Source organism: Cynocephalus volans, chromosome X, assembly GCF_027409185.1.
Source record: "Cynocephalus volans isolate mCynVol1 chromosome X, mCynVol1.pri, whole genome shotgun sequence".
Taxonomy (NCBI): Eukaryota; Metazoa; Chordata; class Mammalia; order Dermoptera; family Cynocephalidae; genus Cynocephalus; species Cynocephalus volans.
In genome coordinates, this window is record NC_084478.1 from 4,113,065 (window position 1) to 4,123,016 (window position 9,952).

The following is a 9,952-nucleotide window of genomic DNA, read 5'->3' on the forward strand; positions in this document are numbered from 1 at the left end:
GTATATTGTGGTATTCATCTGCCTTCACTATTGTGTGAAGCAATTCCCTTAATAAGTCCCCTTTCATACATCTATATACATATCCTATTGGTTCTGTCTCTCTGGAGAGACCTGACGAATACAGTCTATGATTTTTTATCATATGCACTCCTGTTGCAGAATTTTGTTAGACGTTGGCTTTACAGACTCCAGGCTCAAGTAGCTCACTTGCTTAGTCTACTGAGATATTAGCAGATATGATGCAAGCAGATATCTGAAATGAGGTTGCTTCTTTGGGGCTAGTTTTCTGGTCTACCTCTGGCATTCACATATGGAAATCCCTGGGCAAGCCTGATTGAAAATAAAAGATCTGATAGAGTGGGTTGAATGCCCCCGCAAAGTCATTGAAGCTTAACTCCCTCTGTAATTGAGAAGGTGGGAAATTCTAATATGGTAATTGAAAGGTGAGGCTTTGGAGAGATGATTACATTCTGAAGACAATACCACAGTGAATGGATTAATAATGGTGGTCAGGGGTGTGGTCCTGAGGGCTTTAAAAGAAGAGCACATGAGAGGTTAGTCTCTCTCTCTGCTCCACCATTTCACAATGTGATACCCCATGTTACTGAAGTCACCACCAAGACCCTCACCAGATGTATTACCTGGACTTTGGACTTCCAGCCTCTGAAGGCTGGAAGCAGTTAATTTCATTTTCTTACAAATTACTCAGTTCCAGATATTTCGTTATAAGCAACAAAAATGGACTAGTACATGTGGGAAACTGAGCTTCGTGATCCAAGCATCCCAACCCAGACAATTGTTGCCCAGTAAAGCAAAGCTGATTACCAGACTAGTGAGAGAACCCAGCCAGAACCCAGGGGCCACCTGGAATCTAACCAAATATACAGCCTTTGTCCGCCACTGGATTCTTTGTGGCTTTGAGACACAGAAAAAGCTAACTGAAGTGGGAGCTATCTTGTGGTAAATTATATTTTCTAGAAGGCTGCTTACTTTATATGATTTTTCAGATTTACTGTCCATATCACAATGTTCTTCACATTTTTATATGATATATCAATTTGAGGGAATAGCCCTCTTATATTTTCTCGGGAACGTGTTTGCTGTCTTTATTCTGGGGAAAAAAAAAAAAAAACCAACAAACTATCCAGAAGTTAGTCTGTAAAAGTCCCTAAAGAATTTACAATATATTGCTCTGTCTGTTAAACCAATTATTTTCATACTTATTACTAATTTTTCAGTTGAGAAAAAGCAGAAGAAAACAAGACTTTGTGTATAAATGTCAAAAAATGAATAATCTTTTAAGAAGGCCCTATTTTTAACAAAGTATAAAAGGAGAAGCAATAATTTAAAAATGGTTTTTTTGTAATGAACACTTGAATGAATTGAAAACTTATCTTGACAAAATTCAATACATTTTGATTAAAAAAAAAAAACTTTGAGAAAAATAGGAATAGAAAAAAATTTCCACCTTCTCTTTTCTCAACTCTCATTTATTACTGAGCATGATAAAGTTAGCAGTCAACATGCAATCTATTCCTTTGCTTTTCCAAAGATGGAAAAAAAGGGAAGGAAGGAAGGAAGGAAGGAAGGAAGGAAGGATGAAGGAAGGAAGGAAGCCAGTTTAGTTATATCACCAAAGCTATGTCAGCCCTGATTAATGAAGAGATTGTATTTGCCAGGGAGAGAATTCTTACTGATGCAATGTTTTTAGCAGAGTGTATCAGCAGGATATACTAGAATCTCTGTCGTAAATTAACCTGGAATCTATGAATTTGTGGGACATTGCTCCCTGGAAAATATCACTTACACTACATAATTATCAGAGTATAAAATAAAGATGTTTTAGGACCAAAATAGCAAACATTTCTATAAGTGCTACTCCTTGTTTATTAAACTCGGGGCAGACATGAGTGTCATACAGTTATTAGGACCTAAGAAGAGCTGTTGGTTGTTTTGGAAATATTGATGCTTTTTCTTCTTGTGCAAACACCTGCATCATGGCAATTATTGTTAAAGTTTGATATTGGATAAGATCTCTGATTAAATATATATATATATATATATATATATTGATTTCCACTACAATTTATTTCACAAATGAGCTATTAAGAATGTTACTAATATTTAAATATAAGTGGTTTGTAGTTTTTGTTGTTATTTATTTCTCCTTCGGTTAGTTTCTCATCAGAGCACGTGACATATTTGATTGTTCTTGATGTTTATTTTTAAGATTTAATTCAGAACTGGGGTTCACAGATATAGTAAATAAAAATACAGGATGTCTAGTTAAATTTGAGTTTCAGTTAAATGAAAAGTAATTTCTTAGTAATAAGTGTGCCCAGTGCAATATTCAGGGCATATGGTTACTAAAATTTTGTTTGATTTTTTTTAGCTGAAATTTTAACTTAACTGAGTGTTTTGTATTTTATCTGGCAATCTTATTCAGAACAAACCATGAAGCTGATTTTGATAAATGGTTTATGAGTGCTTAAAAAGAGTAATTTCCTTATACTTGAGATTAGATTTGTAAACAATTCTGTAAGTCCATAGCAGTTCACAGTTTACAAAATTTGGTATAATTAATGTCTTGACTTTTGCTAATTTTGGTCAACTTCCTCTGTTTCTTATATAGGCATGATAAACTTTCTTCCTACAATTGTCCTGTTGCTAGGTTTTAATTCAGTATTTTTGCTTCATTTATTTTAATGTGATAGGTTAGGGCCAGCAAGTTTAGAGCTGATAGCTTTTCTTATTGAATCATGCTTTTAACGTTTTGTTTTTTTCTTAACTTTGTCCGTAAGTTGCCCAGATTCAGAGTGTTAAGTTATAAAATATTTCATAGAGAGAATAGTAATATTCTGTTTATGTTTTTGTTTGTAAATTGTCCATGTCACCCCATTTGAGATATTTTGCAGCACATTCGATCATCTTGAATCCGTTGATGTGCCCTGAACACATACCCTACTTCTAATCCACTCACCTCTTGCTGTTTTTTCAGGCTTTCTGTCAACACCTCTCTTCCACTGTTTACATGTCAAAATCGCACTATCTTTCAATTTAGGTAAGTTTCATGTCCACAGTCAATGTACTTTTAAACTATGCAAGTGCATAGTTTACACAAGGGATTGAGGTACACATAGAAGATTTAAATAAAACATGGATTTAGATATGAGCATTTCCCTACATCTGCATCATGCAGTTATAAGAATATAGTGTTTGCAACACATTTAAGTCTTTTTATTTTCCTATTCCAATACATGTTTCCTTCTTGATTGATCGATCTATCTAAACTCCTCTTCTTGTTTCCTCTATTTTAGGACGCCTGAAATTGTCAGAATGGTAAACGTATATTAAATGCTCTGGAAACTCTCCATTAAGAGCCAATAAATTTGTATAGATGTTGTCTTCTGCTACTGTATAATTCATGTATACCTCCTATGATATTTTTATTGCAAGTATCCTACTTATACACATAATCCAGTTTGTGGAAGTCTCTCTTATATCTTGCAGCATGATCTGTCTTGTTTCTTGCTTTACATTCATACATTCTGACAACCGTAATTCCCATTTTAGAAACACAAATTTTCACAATGGTGCTGTATTCCTTAGAAAATTAAATACATGCCAGGTATTTTAAACAGAAAAAAAAATAATATCGGGGTTTGGTTTGAAAAATGGGCATTAAAAATGCTAGGAAAGCAATAGAGATAGGGAAGGGACATTGGTAAAATACAATGAAAAAGGTGTTGATATCCTTAAATCTGGAAGTTTCTTCCAACACTGGGCTGAATCCCCAAACCCCGACCTGGCTCCTCCAATGCTAAAGAAGCTGGACGTGCTAAAAAGGTTTTGCCATGACCAGGTGAGAATTACTCAAGGCTGCTGTTGAGTCTGCAGTTACCTGCCCAAACTCACACTTCAGCTACCACAAAAGCCTGCCAACAATCCTCATGATGGAGCTCCATTACGCAAGCATCTTCTCTTTTCCTCCAGTCTTCTGAATTCTCTACCACTGGGACAGAACATGCCAGAAAGACAGCTGGCAAAGGCATCAGGCAAATGTAGTTTGCAGGCTTCCAACCCCAGCATTACAGAGGGGAGTTTGGAAAGTGTGGCAAAAGCAGGGATATAACCAGGAAACCAAATAACCCAAACTGGTTTAAACCTCTGTGAGGCACAGTATTAAATCGTGTGTGCACATTTAACACAAAATCACATGTGATGACATTTCCTATTTATTCTATCAGTGGATAACGCTTTACCCTTATAGAGAAAGTAAATGATCCCTATTTCCTGATCTAACTGGGCCCAGGGAAGTACCCATTTTTTTGTACTTGGTTATGCAGGAGACTAAATTTTCACTTTCTGTCACCTTTGTTAATTTTTCAGGTATGATATACCAGTAATGAATTTGCACTGAAAGTATGACAATTTCCAAGAAACACACTGGATCAAAACTCAGCATGATATTTTACAAAAGAACCTACCTAATGTACTGTTTTGTTTTTATCTGTGATTTCCCGTCTTTGTTCAATTGTCCCCAGGTTTCTGAACGGAGACAGGCAAGAAATTTAAATGTGTGGAAGACAAGATAAGTTTCCACTTTATCCCCCTGAATATTGAAGTAACATAATTATCATAAGCTGACGTGGAGAGGAATTTGATCACATTAAAGGTCTTGTAAAATAACTAGTACTTTTATCTTGTACTTATTCATGTGATTTAATGAGCAGGATGTTTAAATTTAAGAGATAGTTCTGAAAAAATACACATTTGACCATAATTCAAAACTTTTAGTAACACAAGTTGAATCTGATTCTATTTTCATATTAATAAGTTTACAATTTATATTCTGATTTAAAGGTAGTAGAACAGAAGAACAAATTTATATTACTAATTGAAAAGATCATTGCATATTTTAGCACAAATGGAATCATAATTATTTTTGAAATGACTATAACACCTAATTTTCTCTTTAAAAGTCTGATTACAATTTTATCAAAAAAGTCTATTGGAGTTACCGTCATGTGGTTTACATTTTCCTTGTTAGTGACAATTTAGACTTTTTCCTAATGATTGCAGTGAGTTGGAGGCATTTCTGATGTGCATTTATCATACATTTAGGCACTTTTATTTATCCAATTGTCTTATTATTTTACGCTTTTCCTGGGTACTATAGCATGTACCTGTTAAAATCAGGATATTGAACTGTACATGCAATAAGTAAATTAAAAGAAAAAAAATAACAAACTATAAGTCACCTAACTGTTAAAGCTATAACTTATTTAGTCCTTCAGAATAGGACTTGTTAATAGAATTCTACTCTGATCTTGAGCATGATTTTACTGAGTTGAATTACTGCCAGTGATCTTACATGGCATGACTGCTACACAGGATGATGTTCTAGCTCTAGCATTCTTATTTCTGGAGCTATATGCTCCTATTTCTTTGCATGCTAAACTTTAATTGGACACCAGTTATTTTGGACTTGATCTCACTGGATGCTCAATATTTTTGTGTTTTTATGCATCGCCTTGAGCTTTGTTCTTGGATTCAGTTAAGTAACCAGAAAACAGTTGGATCCTTTTTATTGCTTTTAAGATTTGTTAGGCAGTACCAAAGCATCATTTCATCAAGGGGCAACCATCCACCACTAAAGATGCTAGACCTCTCAGTGTACTTACCCAATCCCATTGAACTGTGAACTTTTAAGCCAGTGTGGTTGGTGGGGACAGGCATTATTCCCAGACCTGGGTGAGCACAGGGAATTACCCCCTCTGATTCCTTTGAGTGGTTCTTCCTTGACCTCAGAGAGTTTCTGCACACACTTTTCTGCACAATATTGAGTGGAACTCATATTTCACTCTCTTCTTCAAGACTCTCTTCTGCAAAATGTAGCCAACTTTTGCTTCTCATATTTTGAGTTCCTTTCAATATACCTAAGGCATTCCACTGGGATTCTTCTGTAATCTGCTTCCCTGTACAGCAGCTGGGAAACTCTCTCCCACTGGTAAGCTACAAGCTACCATAGGATTCATCTCCTTTCCTATCCTGATTCCTGTTCTTTATTGCTTTTTGCCCACTGTCTTGAAGAGTGCTGTTTTCATTTTATATTTAAAATATACATTTATTTTAAATAATATGACATTCAAATACATATTGTTTCATATTATATTTATAAGTATTTCTCATATTTATGTTATATTTTACATTACATTTATAAGTATTTCTTTCAATTTAATTGATGTCCAATTATTATACAAAAAGTTGCACATATCAATGTATATGTTTTGATGAATTTGGAAATATACATACTATTTGATATATTCTCAAATTTCAAAATATGTATGTGTTGCTATATATACATATATGTCTGTGTATATATCTATCTATATAAAATCTCTCTTGCTATATGTAAAATCTAATTTTTTTCCTTTAGTAAAATCTGGTGTCTGTTGTTACAACTTGTGTGGAAGCATATGTATTTACACTCCAATTTAAACATGCAAATTGATTCTTGTAAATGGGCTTGCTTTCTTGATTTCTTTTTCTGCTAGTTCATTGTTGGATTATTAAAACACTACTGATATTTGCATGTTGATTTTGTATCCTTCAACTTTACTGAAATTGTTCATCAACTCTAAAACAAAGTACCTAGGAATAAATTTAACCAAGGAGGTGAAAGAGCTCTACAATGAGAACTACAAATTACTAAAGAAAGAAATCAAAGAGGACACAAAAAGATGGAAATACATTCCATGCCCTTGGATTAGAAGAATTAACATTGTGAAAATGTACACATTACCCAGAGCAATCTACAGATTCAATGCAATCCCCATCAAAATACCAATGACATTCTTCACAGAAAAATTAAAATCCTAACATTCATATGGAACAATAAAAGACCTTGAACAGTTAAAGGAATTCTGAGCAAGATAAATATATAAATAGACAAGGTCATAGGCAAAACACTCCCTGTCTTCAAATTATACTACAAAGCTATAGTAACCAAAACAACATGGTACTGGAGTAAAAACAGACACCCAGAGCAACGGAACAGAACAGTGAACACAGAAATCAGCCCACATGCTTACAGCAAACTGATCTTTGACAAAGGCACCAAACACATACACCAGGGAAAAGACAGCCTCTTCAATAAATGGTGCTGGGAAAACTGGACATCTATCTGTAGAAGAAGGAAACTACACCTGGACTTCTCACCATATACCAAAATCAACTCAAAATGGATTGAATGCTTAAATATAAGACCTCAACTATAAAACTCTTAAAAGAAAACATAAGGGAAGCAGTTCAGAAAGTAGAACTGGGCTAATCCCTTATGAATATGACCCCCAAAGCCCAGGACAACAAAAGGAAAAAAGTAACAAATGGGATTATATCAAACTAAAAAGATTCTTCACAACAACAACAAAAAAAAACAATTAACAGAATGAAAAGACAACCAACAGAGTGAGAGAAAATATTTGCAAACTATGCATCTGACAGGGGATTAATATCCAAAATATACAAGGAACTCAAACAACTTAACAGTAAAAAAGCAAATAACCCAATTAAAAAATGGACAAAGGATCTGAATAGGCATTTCTCAAAGGAAGATATACAAATGGCCCACAGACACATGAAGAAATGCTCAACATCACTCGACATCAGGGAAATTCAAATCAAAACCATATTGAGATGCCATCTCACTCCAGTTAGACTGGTTATTATCAAAAAGAGAATAACAAATGCTGACAAGGATGCAGAGAAAGAGGAACCATTCTGCACTGTTGGTGGGACTGTAAATTAGTGCAGCCGTTGTGGAAACACAGTGGAGTTTCCTCAAACAAGTACAGATAGAGTTCCCATACAACCTAGATATCCCACTGCTGGGTAAATACCCAAAGAAATGGAAATCATCATGTCAAAGGGATACCTGCACTCCCATGTTTATCACAGTTCTGCTTACAATAGCCAAGAATTGCAACCAGCATAAATGTGCATGTTCGGATGAGTGGATAAGGAAAATGTGGTATATATACACAATGAAATACTGCTCTCCCGTGGAAAAGAATGAAATACTGTCATTCACATCAACATGGATGAATGTAGGGAAAATCATGTTAAGTGAAATAAGCCCGGCACAGAAAGAGAAATACCACATGTCCTCAGTCATATGTGGGAGCTAAAAAATAAACAAGTAAATTAAAGAAAAATAAATTTAAAAAAAGGAAAAAATACTATAATCACAATAATACACTGAACTTTCAAAAGAAGAGAATAGAACTGAGGTTACCAGAGGTGAGTATAGGGGAGGGGGAGAGAAGTAAGGGAGGAATTCGTAAAAGGTCATGAAAAATGACTACATTACATAATGTTGAATATACTAATTATCTAGATTTGATTTGAGCATCACATGTTGCACACAGTTAATTATATTCAACACTGTACCCCACAGATAGGTACAATCCACTATGCTGCAGTAAATAAATAAATAAATAAAATAAACATGTAAATTGTTTTATCATAATAAAATCTTATTATGAACAATGAGGTAAGATTTATTCCATTGGAATTGACCAGCTGAAGGCATTCTTTATTCTTAAAATTTCTTCCTTTTTCCTAGAGATAAATATTGGCCTCATGTCACTGAGAGATTTTTATTTCATCACCACCGTGCCTTTGTGCACAAACTCTCTGGGATCCCTCTCTGTTAGGATTTTGTCCATATTCCTGTCATTGTAAATGTAACTTCATTAAAGATTTCTTGCCAAGTTCATTACTTGGATTGTTCATCACGTGTGTTTTCCCCAAATCCTGCCTGCTGGCTAGAATAATGGTAAAAAGCAAGAAGACATTTTTATTATAATCCAACACCATTAAGAAATATCTAAATGGTGTTTAAAGACAGTAATTTGATTCAGAAGTCCTTGGATTACTCTGATAAATTTAAGTGAAAGACAGGATAGCGGTGACTCTCCAGTTTGCAAGAATGAGCTGTGGAGGTGAAGGCTAAGGATTTCTCTTGAGTTGCTCCTAAGATCCTGTGTGTGTGTGTGTGTGTGTGTGTGTGTGTGTGTGTGTGTGTGTGTGTGTGTGTGTGTGTGTGTGTGTGTGTGTGTTTTAGTCCTTTGTTGCTTTGCCTCACACGGATGTGTCACCTCTCCTTCCCTGGGTGACGGAGCTGCAAAAGGATTACTCAAAGCCCATTTCTTCTGAGCAGTGAGAGACCCTGAAGAGGTTAATTTCCTGGAACCCTCAAGAGAAAGGCATTCCTTCCTTGGAAAATTAACTATGAACTGGGGTTCTCACCCTGCATTTACCGGACTGTGAAGTTACAGGAAAAGAACATAGGTGAGGTTATGACCAATTATAGTTTAACAGTAGAGACAGTCAGTAAAACAAGCAAAGTGACATTCCGTAATGCAATTTGCAAAAGGTTAAGTCGATCCACCAACAAAAGTTTGATCTTAGCAAACATTCTCTTTCCCTAAAATAGTTTCCCCAGCATTTTTTCATATCAATCATGTAACTTGTCTGTCCTTGAGCCAGCAACCTTGCTGTGTTACAATCCTTATCTTACAACAGAGACTTTAGCCTGGGGAAAGTTTCCTGTCTTTTGCAAGATTAACATTTCTATATGTAATTCCAAAAGGTTAGGCTAAACCTGAGACTACAGGGCTTTGGAGGCCCTGTGAAATACATTTGCTTTATAGTGTACTCCACAAGTCTCCTTTGTGTTGCTGTTACAGAATACCTAAGACTGGGTAATTTATAAAGAACAGAGGTTTATCTGGCTCACAGTTCTGGGACAGCTGCATCTGGTGCAGGCCTCAGGCTGCTTCTACTCATGGCAGAAAGCAGCAAGCAGCTGGGGGGTACAAGCAGATCACATGGCCAGAAGCAAGAGAGGGAGGTGGGGGAGGTACCAGGGTCTTTTAAACAATCAGCT